The 21,958-nt window shown below is 45.2% G+C and overlaps 1 long non-coding RNA gene across 1 annotated transcript; it reads right to left on the bottom strand.

Annotated features, from left to right (window-relative positions):
• Positions 1-2,533: 2,533 nt before the first annotated feature.
• Positions 2,534-21,295, bottom strand: LOC143441821 (uncharacterized). The gene is made up of 3 exons (XR_013109520.1): positions 21,127-21,295; positions 20,044-20,102; positions 2,534-5,938 (listed from the first exon to the last, which is right to left on the bottom strand). It is a non-coding gene; the product is annotated as an uncharacterized LOC143441821 (long non-coding RNA).
• Between the last annotated feature and the right edge of the window lie 663 nt (positions 21,296-21,958).

Genomic DNA, 21,958 nt, shown 5'->3' with positions numbered 1-21,958 from the left:
GCCCAGGTTTTATTTAACTTTTTTCTCTGGGTTGTTCTGGGAAATTACTCTTTTGTTGTTGTTGTTGTTGTTTTCCTAGAAACACGATAAGCAGGCTGCTGAGGAGACAAGGGCCAGGTATGGATTCTTCCTGAAAGCAGGGATGCTGTCTCTGCTTTCAGTCCTGCAGTCTTAGACCCTGAGGACAGATAAGTCTTCGTGGGAAAGAATGTGCTCACACGTAATGGCAGACAGATTCCAAGTGAACGGGGAAACGGCCTCTGGATCTAAAACTGTTTAGGAAGGTTGGGAGAACTCTCCAGAGAATGGACGAAACCCTGACTCGATCCAGGGCTAACCCATGAGAGACATACCCGAAGTTCCGCTAAGCCCCAAACCCTGAGCCTCCAGGTGCTGCTGATCAAAGCGCATAGAAGTTCCAGTATGCAGACTTGGTTTATTAAGTGTTCCGCTGGAATGAGGTCTGCCTATGAGACCCAGGCTTTAACAATGACATCCCTTTCTTGTCTTTGAAGTCAGTTTCTAAGTCTCTACCCTGACGGAGAAACTTTATCTCCCACACCCTTGGAGCCCCGATTAGTTACCTCGTAGATATGGAATCAGTGAGTCCTGCTAGACCATCACACAGCCCTGTTCTAAAGACAGACGCGCTTGGGATGGGGGGTGGGGGGAGGGTTTCACTTATTTAACCTTAGATGAATGTGCTACAGTATCCCGTTAGGGAAGGTGCCCCCTCTGTCCCTCTTCATGAACCCCACCAAGCTGGGTGGGTTTCCAAGGGAGCACTTGAGAGAGACAGTGCAGATCTGCGTGTGGTGGTGGTGGGTAGGTCTGTGTAGCTGCAAGGCCATGACTCCGTTACACGCCCGTCGAGCAGCCCAGCTGCAGTGCTGTGGGCAGCCCAGCCCAGTGACGACCACAGTGGGGAACGGCCCTCTGGCACCCACTGCTGTCTTTCTCGGGCTCCTTGTGGGATCTGAGGCTGCTGTAAGTTCTTCACCATCTTCACCACCAGTGAGCTAGGATCTTAGTCACCAGGGCCTGGGAGGATTTTTTTTTTTTTTTTTTTTTTTTTAAACAGGGTTTCTCTGTGTAGCCCTGGCTGTCCTGGAACTCACTCTGTAGACCAGGCTGGCCTCAGACTCAGAAATCCGCCTGCCTCTGCCTCCCAAGCGCTGGGATTAAAGGCGTGCGCCACCACTGCCCGGCTCGGGCTGCCAAAATTAATGTCCCATAAGTGTTGCTACCATTGTCACCTAGTTTGGATGTGCTCTCACCCATTCCCCTTAAGCCCCCTTTCAACTCGACACCATTCCTAAAGCCTTCCTGTGTGTGTAACAGCGGTTTGAAGTTTCAGCTCAGTCCAGAACAAATTTAATGAGACTCCATTATCTTCATTCACTCATTCACTTCCCATTTGTTGATCGTGTTGATCTCCTGTGTGATCAACACCAGCAAAAAAAAAAAAAAAAAAGCCAGCAAACTAGGCTGGCCTTCATCGATAAGACAAAGAGTATGCAGGGCAGTTCTGACCATTTATTCTTCAGCCTTCCCAGAAGTTTCCTGTGTGTGTTCTCTCCCCATCTCTTCGGCTCTGCTCTGAAGGGATAACCCTGCTAAGTCAGCCGGGGGACTAGAAAAGGAGCCTATTGGTAAAAGCGGGCGTAGGTCAAAGTGCAGCTCAGCAGCTTCCATGTGAGGCTGAAAGACGTTGAACCTCTCTCTCTGGGCAGCTGGTGACAATAAACCATTGTCTACAGGAGTTAGGAGGGGGCTGGCAAACTAGCATCAGGAGCCAACAGTTCAGTTTGGCAGGTTTGGCATCGGACACATGGTGAAGCCTAATGTGGTAGGTGTAGGGCTCTATGGGCTATTATCACTGCTGTTGCTGCCTCTGGGAACATCTCTGTGCTCTGTGAGGGAAGGTGTCACCTCTGAGCAGCAAGCACCGGGAAGACCATAGTGGGGACATTTGGCCCTAGAAAGTCTCCCATGGGGTTATCACATCATACCAATTTGAAATGCTCCTCTGCAGTGGCGGTTTTTTCAGGAGGGAACTCCAAGGCCTCTGTCTTGGTAAAAGAAAGAATCTGTTGGGTCCGTTTTGTTTTTACTTACATGTGATTTTCAGCTGATTCTTCTGTTTCTAGGAAATCAGTCTCTTTTTGTCCTCTTAATTGTGTTCTCTGGCAAATCTAGCAAGAAATAAACAAATGCTGGTCTCGCGTCTCACTCTGAGTTACCAAAGGAGGGAAACTCTACAGGGGTTAGAACTCACGATTAAAATAAATCATCACCATCTAAAATGTCCTGTATGAGAATACTCACTGTCTTCCTCCCTCCGTCTGTCTGTCTGTCTGTCTGTCTGTCTTCCTTCCTTCCTCCCCATCTTCCTTTCTTCTTTCCTTATGGCTTTCCTACCCTCTCAACTTCCTTCCTCCCTTCATCTCTCTATCCCTCACCTTTTTGTAGCTTTGACGAGTCAGATGACACTAAAGAGCTCATGACACCTCCTTTATTCAACACCTCAGACAAGCAGAAGATGGATAACATCGTGGAACCCGGCTTCAGCATTTCACAGCTGGGCTTACAGTGGTCAATATACAGAAGAATTAGGGGGGCGGTGTTGGGGGATGGCTCAGCAGCTAAGAGCACTGGCTGCTCTTGCAGAGGACCTGGGTTCAATTCCTAGCACCCACAAGGCAGCTCACAACAGTCTGTAAGTCCAGTGCCAAGGGATCAGGTACCAACTACTAGACTCCTTGGGGAATCAGTCATGCATGTAACATATAGCCATGTAGGCGGGCAAAGTCTTCATACATGTAAAATAAAATAAAAATAATTTCAAATAGTGGCTAGAGAGATGGCTTACCAGCTATGTGCATTTGCTGGTCTGTCAGAGGACCTAGGTCTGACACCCAGCACCCACATGGTGACTCAAAATAGTCTGTAACCCTAATTTCTGGAGAATTCAGTGTCTTTTCTGACCTCCAGGGGCATCAGGCATGGATGTGATACACAGACATGCATGCAGTCAAAATACCAATATACATAAAATAAATAATAAATTTTTTAAAAATTAAAAATATAGAGAAATTGGCGGTATTTGGCAATGTGGCCTTTTTTTGTATAGAAAGAACTTTTGGTCTTTGTTGTATGTAAAGAATTTTAAATTTCAAAGCTAACCCACTAGAAAGCTCTGCAAGATAAACTATATAGATACTGTCAATACATTTTTAAAACTTCCTTCAACCAGGCATGAGGCCAGCCTGGTCTACAGAGCTAGTTCCAGGCCAGCCAGAACTATAGAAGGAAATCCTGTCTCAAAACAAACAAACAAACAAAAAAATGTAAGGAAAAAAATTCCTTCCAATGCACAAATTTAAAAATAATTTTTTTTCTCAGTGTTTAGGATTGAGCCTCGGATCTTGCTTGGCAAGTGTTCTTCCATCTGCTCCAATCTTATGTCCCTAACTCATCATGTGAATAAAGCTTTTCTGTTTTTGTTTTGTTCTTAACATATTCACTACCTCCATTTCCTGCTGTTTAAATCAAAAGGGAAACTTCACCTGGCATTATTTATTTTGACTCTTTAATTCATATGCCTCTAGAGAATCTATCTTTTGTATGATTCTGTTTTTAAAAGCTTAAGAAAAACAGGAGACGAAATGGTTAGGCCTTATAAGAGGTTATTCGGAGGGGTCTCTCTTGAATTTTTTTTTAAGTCATACTTTGGGTCTTTGATGTTGACAGCTCTGAAATATTACCTTACAATGACATCATAACCACGAGATGACTTGTGTTGGCTAGTGACATGACTCTTTAAAGAGTTTCCGCTAAATACACAAATAATGAGCTGAAAGGATGTCAGAATATTGCAAATGATTAGTGATGGTATTAAAATGAGCGCTATTGCTATATATATTGTGGCTCTAAGAAATGTATAATATTTATGACCAGGCATTCAGCTAACCAGTCTGTTTTCTTTTTATTTTCCTTTTTAAAAAATGACTAGGAATTTCTTCTATTACTATTTCACATGATTTGCTATTACCTCAAAACATCAGAGCCATTGATTTTTTTCACCCTTCATGAAGGAAAATGCTTATATTCATATCAGAGTCAATAGTGTAGCTGAGTTAAATAATATCATCAAACATTTGCTAATTCAAAAAAAAAAAAAAACAGTATAGTACAGTAACAAATCATACAGTTTACATTCAGCTGTGTGGCTTGGCCGTCCACCAAAAGGAGGGGGAAAAGAAAGGCTTTCAAGAATAGTCATGCTGGTTTGGGGGTATAGCGCAGGGTTAGAATACTTACCAAGGTGATACGTTAATGTTTTAAAATATAATGGCTCATACTAGTTTAATCCCCAGCAGAGGAGGAGGCAAAGCAGAGAAGAGGAGAGACTATTCCAGTCATCCATCCACCCAACAAATGGGGCTCCAGCCTCAGCAGAAGTGGGGATACAAACTCTATATAGGCCCAACTAGCTTTCCTGCCCTGGTTCATCTAGGACACGGGGTGACCTTGAAGCTAGAGTGTAAAATAGAGGTGTATAGAGTACATGCAGGCCTTTGAATGTTAGGATCCAGCTCACCCATCTAGTTCCCAGCCAAAATCATACAAGACAAAACAGCAACCTGATCCACTGTGAATGGATCCATTTGGTGAAGGATGTCCCTGGATGGTACTCTGTAAGCCATGGAGGGAATTTTTCAAGAATAAATCTCGACTCCATGGTTTATCTGCCTTTCCACAGTGCTCAATTCGGCATGCCTAGTTAGGTACAGCTGCTGGATACAAGGCTCTGCACTGAAGCTACAAGGAAAATTCTAGACCATTTAGTGTTTTAGAGACACCTAAACAAAATTATATAGTAAGCTGTATGATGTACATACACATCAAATGTAAGGCTAGCCACACTTTTGTAGCATGGGCCAAATTTGCTATGTCCTTGATATGTCAGTGGCTTCAGAGAAAGTTTAACTGATCAGTTAGTGACCTAAATTTGAATGAGAAGAAATGGAATCAATTTATTTTTAGAACTAGAGAGTCTACTGTTGGAGGTGATGGTGACAGTAGTTTTGAGAACAAACTAGTGGTTGTAAAGACAGAACTGTAAACAGTTTGTTTGCCAGTCACTCAACTACATTAACCTTTAGAAGGCCTTAAATGTACAGAATGCACGGGCTAGATAATTGCAAGCCATTCAGCAAACTTTAGCTGGTACACTCGTGCTGGTTCAGGGAATCGTCTCCCTATTACCAAATAGTCTGAGGTTCACTGAATCTGAAATATATCAGGGCAAGTGTCAAGAAAAGCGAGTCCACCTGTTTCTAATTCAGTTCGTTTACTCCTTAACTGTTACCTTGCTGGAACAGTGCTATACTAAAAACAGAATAAATGTTGCAAGTTCTCTTTTAAGTTTTGCAAGTGTGTAGACAGTTGGTCCATCAAGCAGTCTCTTTTCTCCATCCTTCAACTCCTGTTTGGTTCAGGTTCTGAGTGAGTTTCATATATTCAACTAGACACTCCAGGATGTTGGAAAATATACTACCCCTGATCTGCAGGAGAGAGCCAGAGAGCAAACATTGAGTTTCTCACAAGTCAGACCTAAGCCTCCTCTTGCTCTTTACAAGATCAAATGGAAATCGTGAAAGTTACAGGCAAACCCACTGACAATCGAGAGAAACAGGGTGACAAGATAGGAGTGCGACTTTAAACAGGGCCATCCTGCCTGGGATGTATATTGTGGCTGTAGGGATTACATTGACAAGTCTTCCGGAGCTTTCTTTTAGAATGAGAAAACGCATCTCATTAAAGCTGATTTCCCAGAGAGCTTCAGAATCCTCGTGCCTGCTTTGGTAACATCGCTGAGGTTCCTCTTGCCAGTCCCTGAGGCTGGGCATCTTTAGTTTAATCAGCTGTGGTCCTAGAAGCAGAAATGGAAAGTTTCAAGGGATGTTTGGTGGTACTGACTCTGGCGGAACAAAAGAACTAAAGGATCATACTCACTGATAATCTTTGATGCAAAGTTTTAGATTTGGTGTTTGGGGATGTTTTCCCTTCTCTTGTAATACAAGAGGTAGTTGTTTTTCAGTGTAAAGGAGATATATTGGAATTAGGGTCTGTACAAAGAATAATCCAATGTTGCTCTGTTTTCTATGGCTCTGGGGCAGATTAACTCCTGCTGAAATCTTCTCTTTCCTTTCTGTAACGTTCCTAGAGAGAAAAGCCCTGACTGAAAACTCCCAACACAGAGAATGTTGATTATCAACTTCTCTTCAGCTTCAGGGAAAGCTGCCAGGAGCTGTACACGTGTCCTCTCTCTGCAGCTCTTCTATCTCTCCACCGGAGGAGCCACCACTCAGTGTCTCCCTGCCAAGATCTCTGCTGGGGACCTCTGGAATCCCAGGGTCTGCTGAGTCCACCGCAGTCTTGGGTGTGTCCTGCCTGAACTCTTGTCTGCTTGTGGAGTGAAGCCGCTTGGTGGAATGGAAACTTTAAACATTCTTTGGATGTTCCTGGTATTTGAATCACTCTCTAAATGAGTTTCACATGAAAAAGACTTTGGAACAATTTTAAGGGAGGACGGAGAAAAAGATAGAAATATCAAAAGAATGGTGGCCCTGCAGTATCTCAGCTGGAGCCCATAGCATGAGCTGAATGTGAACCTCCTGAAGGATGAGTGTCCTGGAAGTCGGACTAGATGACCCACCAGGGACCTTGATGGCTTCACACTCCTGCCCTCCTTCTGTCTGAACACGTCTATTTGATGTTCTGCTCAACATATAAAACTTTGTGGTTACAAAGAGAAAAATGAGGCCCAGCTGAACTAAGGGATGAACTTCTGGGAAACCTCTCAGATTAGGGGAGAAGTGTAACTAAGAAGTAACTCCCCAGAAAGTTCTTCCGTATAAATAAAAAGATCTTAACTGCAGACAGGAATTGCCAAGCATCTGGGTTGTAGTAATGAATACCTTAGATTCACTACCAGGCTGAGCTATCACTGTGACATGTAAGACCAGCCCCAAATAATCTCCAGAAGAGCCAGTCTTTTCAGATATATGACAGTCTCTAAGGTCTAGTTTCCCCGGCTCCCTCCCTTCTTTCTCCTTTGCTCCTTATTGTGTAGACGGATGTGGATTTATTAAGTCAAATTGAACTGAGGTTAATTTAATCAAACTGAGGGTTTCTCCACATGCCTTCAGACAGTTGGAGACACTCAAGGTTGCGTAACAAAAGCTGGAAGTCCCTGTATTTGCACAAATCTTAGCCTAGTAGAGCAGCCGAAATGCAGCGATGAATGAGTGTTTGTCCCCCTTTCAGGTGAGTTTAAATAAGAAAAACAGTGGCTTTCCCCCTGTTTTGAAGTAAGTCATCTCACAGTCAAACACACACACACACACACACACACACACACTCACACACGAGCCACTCTAGGGCCTGCTCTGACCCTGAAGGGTTGAGCCTGCCTAAGCCCTAGGGCCACGACAGAATGGGAGACGCTGAGTCAAGGCCTGGGCACTAGTCTTCAAAGGTCAGTCAAGCGAGCTGGTGAGTTTTCCTAAACAAAGAGCACACACAGGCAGAAGTACTTGATTGAAGACAAATAGACAAATTCCTATAAACATTTCCTTCTGAGCAAACGACAAGGCTCGGCTAGCTTTTTTTTTTTTTTTTTTTAAACCATAGAAAGGGGGCGAGATGAATGGAGACAATTACACTCACTAGTTTGCTTTGTGAGGTCATAATGTTTCATTATGTGCCAGAAGTAATAACGTACACATTGAAACGGATAAATCGTCCAACGTGAACACCAGGGAGCTTTCAGCTCAATCTCCTGTTAGAAAAAGACTCTGAATTCCTCTGTTCTTTTCTGTTTCCCTAGACCAGGCTTTGCTGACAGGAGCTGGGCATGGCTGCCATTTTCTCCAAGTGGAGATAGTCTGAGCTTCGTCACTGGAAGCTAAATATCAGGTTTCTAAGTGGGCATCTGCTGTGCCCAACACCATTTGAGGCTCAGGGGGAACAGCAGAGGAACAAGCCTCAGCTCCTACTCTTGAGAAGTTCACTGTGGGGAGCCAAGCGCCAGAGGCTCCCCACAGAGTCGCTGCTCCTGAGTTGGGGCCACGGTTGCTAGGCAGTGGGTTCAGAACAGTTACTCAAGTCAGGAAGTCAAGTCCTGCTTTTAGCTCTGCACCCTGACATGTGAGAGAAGTCACTTGTCCCGGATCCTCTGCCCACAGAGTAATACATATAATTAGAGAATTACTTAACATCTTTCCTATAATGAGCATATGCCCGGATATAGTTTAATGACTCAAATTAAAAGAGAATACAATCCATCCCCCACGTCTTCTCGAGTAAAACCCAAACGCCCTTTCCCACGCGTTTGTACTATTTCTTTGACGTCCTCCACATGCCATTCAGAAGTTGGGGACTTGTTGAGAGAAAGAGCACATGACTCTCAAGCCAGAGGTGCTCTATCCGGGTGCTTCAGCGTCTGGTATTAGACAACTGCGCTGTCCTCTCTCCTGGCCACACTCTGGCCTGGGTGTCTACCAACTTTCCCACTTAGCAAGCATTCCCTTTTCTTTTCTCATTTCTTCTTTTCTGCTCATAGCTTCTGGCTTTGAGGGTTGATTGCTCCCCTGTTGGGTACAATCATGGTAGTTCTTTTAAATAAAGCTAAATTATGCTAGAAACACAACATCAGACATATGATCCTTAGGTCAGGGGTCAGCTAAGACCACAGTACCCCAAGATTACCCACTGACTCCTGATACTGGGACCTACACTGCCACCTATCCTGTCTAAACCTGTATTTCCTGCTTACTCTTTATTTCTATGGCTTTCTGCCCATCTTCATAATAAGTATCTTTTTGGTTGACTTAATGCCTCTTGCCTACAACGGAAATATTTTAACTAATATACACCTTCAGAATAGATTCAGGCTATTACATTGGAATATCGAAATAAAAAATTAGAAATCTTAGAAGTTAAAGAAGTCTTCAAGTTGGGAGTGATGGTGTGTGCCTGTACTTCTACACTTGGGGAGCTGAGTAGGGGGATCGCAAGTCTGAGGCTGCCCTGGACTCTACAGAGACCCTGCCTAGAAAGACAACAAAAGTGAGACCAGCAAGATGGCTCAGCAGGTAATGTAGCTTGCTGTCAAGACTGACAACTGAGTTTGACCCTGAAGCCTGTGGTTTTTATTGTTGTTAAAAAATAAAATACACAAATAAACTCTCCAAAATCTAATGCAATTTTAAAAATTTTTCTAGACAGTCAGAGCCAAAGGCATGAAGTAGCATAACCAAAATCCTGACACTGGTTGGTTTTTTGGCCTAGACCCCAGGTGAGCTGGCTCCCTGGGTAGAAATCCTTTTGCTTTTCTGTTTCCAGTGTTCAGTATGGTCTAAGGTTACCACCTATGGCTGGTGTTTGCCATAATGAAAGAACTGAAAAGCTGCCACAGGAGACTTAAATATAACCCACCAAGCCTGCAATGCTCTCTGCCTTTTACAGAGAGAGTTTGCCACATTCCGTAAGTGACTGGGGGTAGCCATGCTCCAGTAAAACCATATTCACAGGCAACAAAATTCATATAGAGTTCAAGTTTCTCAAAATATTGTTCTTTTGATAGATTTAAAATATTTAAAGATGCAGACAACATTCTTAGTCCACAGACTGTACAAAAATAGGAATTGGGGGCTGGAGGGATGGCCCTGTAGTTAAGAGCACTTGTTCCTCTTGCAGAAGACCTTAGTGTCCACAGTGGTTCACAGTCATCTGTAATTCTAGTTCATAGGGAATCCAACACTATCTTCTGGCCTTCGTAGTCACTAGGAACGCAAGTGGTGCACATGTATACATTCAGGCCAAATGTTTATACACATAAATATAAATAGATAAGTAAATAAATGTCTTTTAAAAATAGATAGCAGGCTGGATTTGACCTTCAGGCTGTCATCCACCCACCCTAGTTAAAACACCTAGAGCTACATAGTCTGCCATTTGCAATGATACAATGAAGTTACCTGACAGAGTCAATACCGTTTTACAGATATTTTTTTAAGTGGGATAGGGACCAGCTACAGCCTGACTTCAAACTCCCAATCCTCCTGTCTCAGACTCTGCTGGTTTGGGACTAGAAGCATGTACAATGACACTCAACTTCCGTTGTACTCATTCTGACTACTTTACTATTAATGGAAGGCATATAGCAAGGAATAAAACGCAGTCCTTCCTTTGGGGGCTTTGCGATCTAATTTGGGACTCACAAGACTTCCACAATTGTATTTTTACTTAATTATTTGGCTTCCCAGTGCAGGGGCTTGAACTCATGCTGTTACATATACTCAGAAAGCACACTCCCACTGAGTTACAGCTCCAGCTCATGTTCATTTGGGGGAGTAGCCAGTATATACTTGTCCTTTAGATAAATTACAATGTAATCTTCATTAACAATGCCACAACACAGCCAGATGGAGGTAGTGCATGTCTTTACCCCCAGCACTTGGGAGGCAGAGGCAGGTGCATCTCTGTGAGTCCGAGGCTAGCCTGGTCTACAGAATGAGTTCCAGGACAGCCAAGGCTACACAGAGAAACCCTGTCTGGAAAAACAAACACCACAATGAATTAAAATGGCTCATTCTTATGTTACAAGTGACAGAGCTGAAGCCCAGAGAGAGCAAGAACACGACCCTAAGTCACAGAGTTAAACTTTAGACTATAACTCCCAACTTAAGCTGAGCCCTGGGGACCCAAGAATTCTGTCAAGTGGACCTTCCCAGGCATGGCTCCCGGCCACACTGGGATGCAGGTGAAGACCATCTCTCTTCCCAGACACCCAGGAGAGATGAATGAGAGAAATGATTTCCACCCGCCCTCCCAGGTCTGAGGACACAGAGATCACCAGTTCTCACACCTGACACCTGCAGTCCTTGCCTTGAGCTGACAGGGTTCTGACTATCAGTTAATGTGATCTATTTGCATCTTCAACCTAAGCTATCCCATTGGTGCAGAAAACACAACCGTCTTTCAGTGTTTTTGATAATCCTCAAAGACAAATACCATAAGATTGAAGTTGGGATAGAGGAATCAGGCAGTTAAGGATGCAGTTCAGAATCAAACTTCATCACCTTCTATAAATAATGAGAAAACTACTAAGAAAGAAAAAGAGGCACAGAAAGGAGGTGCCCCAAAGGCAGGTAGTGAGGCACCCCTGTAATTCAAACATTTACAGTAGAGGCAGGAAGATCAGAAGTTCAAGGTCATCACTGTTATTTGTAGGAAAATCCAAGCCACACTGGTATATGTGAGACCTTGTCTAAAGAAGAGGGAGAGGGAATTTTCACACATCTAAGAAGGGTAGAGGGAAAAGGGGCAATGGGAGGAGACACACATAAATATAATGTTTCCTTTTATACTTTTATATATGGACAGTAAATCACACACACACACACACACACACACACACACACACACACACACACACACACTGGACGTTAAAGCAGAAGCAGGCCCACCATGGGGGTGGGGAGAAAGAAGAGGAACAAGAGAAGATAATGTTATTATCTTCTATTATTTTGCATGCTTGTATGTTATTTTTTAATTAATAAACAAAGCAGGGTAGAGAATAACGCAGGCAACAAGTCATCATTTTGCACAGAGAAGCAACAAGCAGACATGGCCAGTTAGAGAGGATTTGGGGAACGAAGCACCAGGGAGCCCTTCTCAGGGAGGAAGAGAAGGGGAGAAAAGCTGTGATGTGTAAATACTACCACTCAAGAAACCACCCAAATTAGAGAGCCCGGGATGTGAGGCGCAGTAGTAAAAGGACTAGCAATAAACATCGAATCCAATTAAATACAGAATGAGGACAAACCCTCTGGAGAATAAATGAATGCAAATCAGAACACAGATGCTATAAACCCAAACAAATTAAAAATCAGAGAAGCAGTGGAATTGGGAGACAAGAAGAGACTGGGTGCAGGAAATCGTCTCACTGCCTGGCGGGGGTTCACAGACCACTATCCTGAATTTATTTATTTATTTATTTATTTATTTATTTATTTATTTTTGAGGCCTGGCTGGCCTGGCAATCTAGGTACAACAAGCTGCCATGACCTTGCCTCAGTCTTCCTCTGCCTCCTCCGGCATTGCGATGTGTGTTCTTTCAGCTAGTTTTCTTTTTCTTTCTTTTTTTTTTTTTTAAAGTTTTATTTATTTATTTTATGTATATGTATAGCTGTCTTCAGACACACCAGAAGAGGGCATCAGATTGCATTGCAGATGGTTGTGAGCCACCATGTGGTTGCTGGGAATTGAACTCAAGACCTCTGGAAGAGCAGTCAGTGCTCTTAACCACTGAGCCATCTCTCTAGCCCTCAGCTAGTTTTCTTAGTTGTAGTTTTCTAGACTAGAATGGTATTTGAAGGACTTTTATTATTTTAATTGTGTGTAGGAAGTGGTAGGAGTGAGTTTATGCATGGAGGTTGGGGGAGTTCAGAGGACAGAGAGATGTCTGACGCTCCTGGACTGGAGGGACAGGCAGTTGACACGGGTCCTAGGAACTAACTTTAGGTCCCTGCAGATGCACTATGTGCTCCTATCCACAGAGCCGTCATCACTCTCAGCCACTGGAACAGTTAAAAAGGCAGGGCATCTTCACATCAGGAAACTAATAGGTCCATTTATTTCAGCTCTCTCCTCTCTTCTGCTAAAGCTCAGGTAAACTCAATACTCCCCCCTCCCCCTTTCCTTCTCCTGCTTGCTCCAGCCCACCTGCTCACTCTGGCCCCACTGACTCCACAGCTCAAAGGTTTTATTTATTATATGTAAGTACACTGTCACTGTCTTCAGGCACCCATAAGAGGGCATCAGATCTCATTACGGATGGTTGTGAGTCACCATGCGGTTGCTGGGATTTGAACTCACGATCTCCAGAAGAGCAGTCAGTGCTCTTAACCACTGAACCATCTCACCAGCCCAACCCAATACTTTTTAACTTTTCTGATTATTAGTATATGTGGGGGGTAGCGGAGGGGAGGGGCGGCAGGGGGAGCACATGTATGCCTGGAAAGTCAGAGAACAAATCAGTTCTCTCCTCCCATCTTTGCATGAATCCTGGGGACTGAATCCAGGTCTGCAGGCTTGTGCAATGAGTACCTTTAGCCACTGAGCTAGCTCACCAGCCGTCCCTTTAAAATGATGTTTTAAAGCATATGCAATGTCCTCATGCTGCTGTAAAGTGATTCTATGTATACATACACACAGAATATGTATGTGTCAGCTGTTAGCCACTGGCTATTTTCAGATGGTAACAACAACAGCTCATTCTTATTATGGTTTCAGTATGAGTCAAACACTGTCTCCAAGTCCTTCACACAAATCATTTGCTTCGGAAGGAGTGGACACACTCAGGGTTCCATTTTACAAGTGAGGAACCTGGAGCGTGGTGATGCCTCTTGCAGTTTACAAGCCGGCAAAGGGTTGGGCTATGAATGAAAACCAGTAGCCTGGTCTGTAGAGTCGCTCACTACATGTGTTCTCCATAGAATAGGTGGGCCACTGGCAGTTTTCATTGTGTTTGAAATTTTAATTGATGATCATGTGTGACTTTTTTTTTTTTTTAAGGTCAAGGCTGGTGAAGTGGCCCAGTGGGTGAAGGCAGTTGTCCCTAACCCTGACAGCCAGAGTTCCATCTCAGAACCCACAGAGTAAGAGAAGAGACAACTAACACAGGTTGTCCTCTGACCTCCAATGTCCACTGCGCTATGTTCACGCACATGTATGCATTCATAAACACACACGAATAAATAGTTTAAAAACTCTGCCTGAAAGGTCATTAAACTCCTGCATGTTACCCAAGCTCACAGAGCAGAGCTAAGTGATTTTTGTTCCTCTCCTCTCACTAATCTAGGCAGGCTCCTTGGAGGAGGGGAGGGGAGGTTCTCAGCAGAGTAATGCATCCACAGCCCACCCAGGCTTTGGAGCCATTAGATAGGTTGAAATTTTAATGCTCATCATTGCGAAAGGATGACTCATGATTTTTATTGGCTCTGTGTAAATTAGCAGGAAGAAACAAGCCTCCTTAGTCCCCGATGGTGAGAGAACATGCAGGAGAGAAGAGGTCAAGAAGCTCCAGCCGTACACAGTCAGGAACCAGGTGACTGTACCGCTGAACAATTTACCCAACGGACAAAGCTGCATTTGAAACAACACACGTAACCAGTGTGAGCCCCTCTCCATCCAAGCACTGGTAATAAGGGCAGAAACAGAGCAGCTCCCAGGACAGGGAGGAACATCTAGTTTGTGTCACCTGGGATCAGCACCCACCTAGAGTCCTATCTCTTTGACAGTGACTCTAAAGCCTCTGTCACTGTCACTCACGGAGAATATAATGACTAAAGGAGAGAAGGGCCACCAGTGCCCAGCCCCTGGCACAGAGACAGAGAGGGACACAGCGAGTTAATAAATAAAACAAGAGCCCGAAGGGAAGAGCCTGCTTTGTCAGAATATAAATATTTCCCTTCGCCTTTTATCTTTAATGTAGTGTGAGAAGCTTATTAAAGGGAAATGCTTGCTGTCCCTGGAGCCCTCGCAGGAGCTTGTGGGAAGCTGCACACCGGCCAGGGCCCAAGCTTCTAAAATCATCCCTGCTGGAAGTGAGTGGAGAGTGTGGAGCAATAAAGAAGGGTCGGGGAAGAAAGGGAAGTCATTGTGGCCATCAGAATCCTTATCTGGATGGGCCTGGCGTCACGTTATGTTAATTGCTAGAAGCCACTGAGAGATGGTGGCTGAGGAATGCCTATTTGCTCAAGGACTTGGCCTCAAATTCAGAGAGATGCTCACATTGCTAGACTTACCCTCTGCAGTGCTAGAGAGTGACACCTGGTTTAGACAAAGGAGAGTTTGTCCACTGGGGTGAGCGAGGGAGTCCTCTGGGTATCCTCAGAGGAGCCTCTGTGGCTGTACACTCACATTTACAAGACAACCCACATAGGCAGTCCCAACGCCCAGCCAAAAACATCCTGTTCCTACAGAGTAGAAAACATTCCCCCTTCATGGCTTTCTTAAAAACCATAAAGGGGGGATGGGCACAGATCTGGGCACTCATAGGTATCCAGTATGCTGTTTTGGTTTTGAGATAAGGTCTCACGCACGCATCCTATGCTGGCCTTGAGGTCACTGTATAACCAAGGAAGGCATTGAACTTTCTACACTCTATCGCTCAAGTACCGGGACCACAGGGCTATGTGCAGAGCTGAGGACTGGGCCTAGTGCCCTGTACACACTGGGTAGATACCAACTGAGCTATACCTCCAGCTGGAAACCCAGTAAGTTTGAATGGCTTTCCACAAGGCTACACTGATTTTTACACTCTCAGCTATCTGTAAGGACAAGCACAGGGCCTGGTCCACACAGCTTTGAAGAAAGGTAGACATCCACATGGCATTTGAAAACAATGAAAAGATATATTTTTTTCCTGTTCACTGTTTCTGCTAGGGTCTTCTGTTCTGGTCAGGATTTGAGTTCTCTCAGGCTTTGGGGGCTATCAACATTGCCAGAATCTGGAGATATTCAGTCATTTGATTAGGGAAGGACAGGAAGAAGGCCATTCACGTATCAGGTGCCACAGACTAGCTGGACACCAGGGGACAAAGAGAATAGCTAACATTTGCTGCCCGATGTTTCTATTACCTTATTTTTCTCAATAACTCTCCCAAGAGAGCTGGCCCTGGTCACTTAATTCCATATCACTGTCCTCTCGACTCTACCACAGCCACACATCCATGGATTCTGATTACATCAATGTCTTCGGTGGAACAGACAGACATTTTTAAAGTCTGCCTTCCTGGCTCATTAATGCTTAAGCCATGTATGACCTCATCAAGGGTGGAGCTTAGGTACCACCCCATCATTCCTGATGCAGAACCTCTTGACATCACTCAGCCTTTCACCTTCCTCATGTTGGTGTCTCATTCTCTGTCTCTGTCTCTGTCTCTGTCTCTGTCTCTCTCTCTCTCTCTCTCTCTCTCTCTCTCTCTCTCTCTCTCTCTGTTTGTCTGTCTGTCTCCTCCCTGTCTCTGTCTCTCTGTCTCTCTCTCTCTGTCTCTCCTCCCTGTCTCTCTGTCTCTCTGTCTCTCTCTCTTGTCTCTTGCCCTCTTGCTCTCTCGATCTCTCACTCTCTGGTATGCTGCTATTACCTTTAGGATCCCTTTAAGTTGGAATAAAGACTTCACTACAAGGCCGTGGCCCAAGTCCTTGCTAAGTCCATGGCACTCCCCATCTTCAGAGCCAATTACATCTTATAATAGCGCCTGTGCTACAGACAAGCATTGATTCAGGGATGGTTAAGAATGCTTAGCTGGTTCCCAGGTAGCTCCACCCATGCTTCCAAACCTTGCCTAGGATCGATTTGGGTTACCTGAGTTACCTGATTTAACATTTCCCTCGTGCTCGAGCCCGCCCAGCCTTCCCCGGGCTGCATTGGGAGCCACGAGAGGGCTTATTTCCAGGATTCCCACAAACTATATAGAGGAGGAGGCCTGGAGGTGGGGTGGTACACGTATATCTGAGGGGCGATGGTATGGAAGAGGGATTAAATATGTACTGTAAAGATCAAGGAAGCCTTGGGGAGGCTGACTTCGGTTCGATATAATGAAGGACATTTTAACAATTAAAGCTGTCTTATACGGAGTGAGAGCCGTTAAGGATAGCCCTCCCTTCATGAAGTTCAGGCAAAGGTGAAATCTCACCAGACAGCATGGCTCCTTGGCCAGCAGCAACCTATACCCCTGACACTTGGCCGTGGGATCAAGTGGTACCACTTCTGGAGTCAGACTGCACAGATTCGAACCCCAGCCCAAACCAAACCAAATGTCATTAGCTTCACAAGCTTGGATAAATTATTCTGCCTTTCTAAAACCCCATTTCTCTCTCTCCCTCCCCCCCACCCCCCGTGTGTGTGTGTGTGTGTGTGTGTGTGTGTGTGTGTGTGTGTGATGTATGAGAGTAAGCACGATGGCTCAATGGGAAAAAAAAAAGTGCTTTCCATTGATCCTGACAACTTGAATTGGTCCCCACCCATGACCCACAGGATTGAACCTCCACACAAGTGCCATAGTATTATTCAATTAACACAGATACACATAGAAATGAATGAACAAACAAACAAACAAATATGTAATAAGAAATCAAATCATGTTAAACTTTCAGGGCAACTGTAAGGTTTTTGGAGAGAGGTTTGTTTTTGTTTTGTCTTGCTTTAATGCTTATCAAAAATCTTGGGGCTGAAGAGAAGGCTCAACAGTTAAGAGAACTGGCTTTTTACAGAGGGCCAGAGTTCGGTTCCCAGCATCCATAGAATGGTTAACAACCATCTATAACTACAATGCTAGGGGATCTGATGACTCTCCAAACCACAAAACAAACAGCCGCCATTACTTGTTAAAACACAAAATGGCATTTTTGTAATTAATTGGTTTGGCTTGGTTTTCATTGCTAGAAATAAAACCCAGGGCCTTGAGTATGTTAGGTAAGTGCTATCCCGATGATTAGCTGACAGTTGTGTTTTAAGGATGGTCATTCCGAATTTACACACAGGGAGGCCATTATTGATCAATACAGAGTCCACTGAACAGAATCTTACAGCAGGGCAGATTGTGCTTGACCCCTGCAATAAATCTTTATTCTGTATCCGTACATAAATACAAAGTTGACACATTCAGAAACTGTGAGGAGAAAAATATTTTAACATTTAACTGCACAGTGTGAAATGGGGGAGGGGAGGCAGTAGAAAACAGCAGATTGTTAAGCCGACAGATATTTATGAAGCACCCACTGGTGCCAGGTCTCCTGGACACAAGATAGTTCTGATGCAGGTGCTGTTGCCAGGGCTCACCAGGCAGCCAGTATGGCTTCTGGCCTTTCCTTTGCAAATATGTTCACAGGTGAGGGATGCCAAGAACAGCTACACTCATCAGCTTTCTCCCAAGATTCCCAGAAGCTACCCCCAACTACCACCGATTCTGAAGAGCCCTGAGCTCGGGACAGCATTCCTCAGACTGTGTCGGATCTAGATTGTTGTATTGGGCACTTTGAATGCATGGGCCGGACAATGATAAAGAATCAGGCTGAAGGGTATGGATGCTCACCCCTGATGTCCCTGATGTCCCTGTTTTCCATTTCCCACCAGAGCAGCCTCCAAGGAGAGTGTGATCACACTGACAAACTAATGTTGCCTAGGGGTGAAACTGGGATTTCATTTTTTTTCCTTATTTACAGGTAGCACAGTTCTTGCCAAGGGACCTATGCCTAAAATGGACATGGGTGGAAATAAACATGGAAGGCCTAAAATATCTTTTCGGAGGGGTATTAGCATCTAGACTTGGAAGAGCAATCAGCGTCAACAGCTCCTACAGGTTATAGCAACTGATCAAGACCCATCTCTGTGGCCTGTCAGCAATGCTGTAACTCCCAGCTGCACACAGAACATGTTGGTGGCCTTCTGAGGAACCACAAACCTCCACCTTGTGTCTTCCTAAATTGCTTCTTTAAACCTTTACCAATATTAATTCCTGTCCATCGATCACTCATAGCCTGCCAGATACTAAGTTTATCGTCTCCCCTCGTTGACTTGTCACCATCGCAGGAGCCAGGCGCTACGGCGGTTATTATCACTCTGCAGACAGGGAAACTAAGGCCACAAGAAACAACTTGTTCAAAGCCACACAAGCTACTAAATAAGAACTCAAATCCACAAACCCTGGGCTTTCACCCATACCTCCCCAAACATACTTATAAACGGAGTGCTGGGGTCCCTACTGGACCATACTACCCGTCCCTGAGCTGTCTGTCTTGCCTTCTTTTCAGCAATAAAATGGAGCTTACAAAATAGTTGGTGAGAAAATTCTCCCCTGCCTCCTAGCCGAGTGAGAAATGTGAGCTGGTCACTAGAGGAGATGACCTATATGCTTTACAATGATCCAGTCTCCCACAGACATGCTAGACTATGGATGTCCCCTCCGACAGCTGGCCACAGAGGTGCCAGACAGAAATGCAGCCTCCTGGAGCATCCTTGGGAACACCTGAGTTGATTGTTTCTCTTTGAGCTATCAAGCATTTTCCAGGACAGACAGCCTCACGCCCAGAGGGCTAAATGCCACCCCCTTTCTTCCTGTCATCCCTTCTCCCGCTTCTTATTCAAGGAAAAGATTGGGTTCAAAGTTCGTTCCTTACTGTCAGTAGGATCTCGGACTGCTCTATGACTTGGTATCCTCATCTCTAAAGTGGATGAAATAAAGAATAGCCACTTGCTAGGGCTATTGCGGACAAAGGTTCAGGGAGTGTGGGGTGAGGGGTGGGCAGGATGTCTCAGGCATGGTGAGCATTAAATAAATGTTAGCAGTTCATAAAAATAGTAAGGACCTGGCTAGCCCCAGACGCTGGAGTCAGTCAGCTGGCTCACTCCCAACCGCTCAGCTGGGATTTAAGTTAGGACATCCCATCCCGGGGTGCCAAAACAAAGCAGGACCGACCAATGTGGTCTTTAGAGCTAGGGCTTTAAAGTAGGGGCCATCTCTTGGGGCCTGAACTAACTTTGGAAAGCTGAGGAAGAAGAGGGGTGAAGTTTCACAGGGAGACAAAAGCGCCTTTTGCCCAAGTGAGAAGTCTGTCGCTGTTCTGTTTCCTCCGCCTCTGGGGCTATCTTGCCACCCCCTTTCAGCCTCAGCTCTTCCTGCTGGAAGCCACAGGAGCAGCCGCAGCCCCTTCCCCAGTAGAGGCGAGCCTTCCCTCCTCCCATGCTGAGGTCAGGCTGGACCTCAGCTGAAGTTCTCCCACCCCGTTCTGGCCTTTCCTGATGAGGTCCAGCTGTGAGGGGTCACCTCCGGTGACTGGGAAGCAAGAAAAACAGCCACATTCACTAGCTTTCTTGCAGGTCTTGCAGGCAGAAGCTGCCCTGATTTAAAAAACAACAACAACAACAACAAAACAGGGGCCCAGGAGCCTAAATGTAGACTTTACCTTCAGCCTTTCCGTCAGACTGAGGACAATTCATTTCACACCTTGAGTGGCGTTCTTACCTGTAAGAGAAGGTGGGAATTATTAACTTTCAGATTCCTTCTGAAAAACATCCCAAGTCTTTCCTCAATGCAACCCCTCCTTTTTGATTTTTCTTATTCTTAACATTTATTAGGCTTTGTGTGTGTGTGTGTGTGGCACATGTGGCTCTGCATGGGTGGAAATCACAGGACAACTAGAGGGAGTCAGTTCTCTCTACCAAGTGGGTTCCAGGGATGCAATCCAGGTCATCGGATTTGGTGACAAGTACTAACCCACCTCACTGCTTCCTAAATACATAGTTTTAAATAAGTGAAGGAGGTCTCCAGCTTGTCTTATGTGCTTTTCAACTTGAGTTGGGCTATAGTAGTTCATTGATCATTTTTTTCTTGGGCACCCCCCTGTCCACTTGGCACAGAATCCCAGTGCAGTGGACTTCCCCAGTGACTACCAACAAACAGAAGAACTGGTGGGTGAGACAAAGAATTAAGTTCAAGGACAGATCCCTCAACATATTAATAAGAGGAAACTAAGAAATGAAGAGCGACTCTGTCCTCATCCCAGGGACTTCCACGGCCAACGTTCAAATAGAACTGGCTTTAACCAGCTTCCACTCTCAACGCCAGTTAAACACACAACCGAGTGCTTCCAGCTAAATTCATGCAGTAAGACCAAGTCAGGGAGGGACTTAGACTTTCACTGGGAGAGGACATCTCAAAGCTCTGTCCAGGCTTGGCTCTGCTCACTTCACTCTCTCACTTGTCAACCTGACATCTCCCTAGGGGACAGCACCACCTTACACTCAGCCCTACCCCTGCTCAGGTGAAGACATTTTCAAATTAAATCACAATGAGGGGCAGCAAAGCTGTAATGATCTGTGTTTATTTAGTAAATGGGTTGATTGCCCTCATTTGTGGAGATTAAGGGTTAATTTCCCTACTGCAAAGAGAACTGATTTCTCGAAGGGCAACCCCAGATAATTAAGGGGGGGGGGACCTCAAATGGCCACCATGTGCTCCAGCCCCACCCCCACTTTTCCCAGCCTACCTTGGCCTTTGGGTGGCCTCCTTCCTCTTCCAGGTCCTCAAAGCCCAGGTGCTCAGAGTTCTCTGAGCAAGGATTTGGTAAACAAAGGCTTAGAAATTCTTAGCCCCCTTTAAACTGACATCTGGCAAAATTGAGATCACGGAACTCTCTCTCTCTTTCTCTCTCTCTCTCTCTCTCTCTCTCTCTCTCTCTCTCTCCCTCTCCCTCCCTCGCTCTCCCTCTCCCCCTCCCCCTCTTCCTCTCCCTTTCCCTCTCCCCCTCTCCTTCTCCCTCTCCTGCCTGGCTAGCTTTAAAAAGCAAATGTTTTAAGGGTTGTGTTCTCTCCCTTTCAGAGTTTTTAATCAAGTGGAGTCAAACCACTTTGTCTACACCTTAATTGAAGAGCCTGGCTCTAGAGTTTAAAGTGCTATTTATAATAATAGGGAGGAGGCAGGGAAGGGAGTGGAAGGAGATTAAGTGGAAATGTGAACGGGGGGGGGGGGGGGGGGGGGAAGCCATGGGCAAGTGGCCCTTAAGGGAAGGCTCCGTGTGTGGGGCATGGATTTCCTAACAAATCACACAGGTGGGGTGTCGGTCGGTCGGTCAGTGGGCCCTGGGAGGAGACCTGCTCACCTCTGCGCTGCACATCCATGAGAACACCGACTATTGGGGAGCCCCTGCTTAGCCCAGAGACTCCCAAATAGAACTAGAGGCTGTTAGAGCCATATCACAAAGCACAGCTTCTTCTGGGAAAAACTCAGGGGTAACCTTAGCCAAGGGTGTGGAACTAATCAGGAGGCCCCCAGGACTTTCTTGGTCACTAAAGTACTTCTTCCACAGAATTCTCTAGAGG

The sequence above is a fragment of the Arvicanthis niloticus genome, chromosome 3, assembly GCF_011762505.2.
Source record: "Arvicanthis niloticus isolate mArvNil1 chromosome 3, mArvNil1.pat.X, whole genome shotgun sequence".
Taxonomy (NCBI): Eukaryota; Metazoa; Chordata; class Mammalia; order Rodentia; family Muridae; genus Arvicanthis; species Arvicanthis niloticus.
Note: the sequence above shows the minus strand (reverse complement) of the source record. Positions and strands in the feature narration are given on the sequence as shown.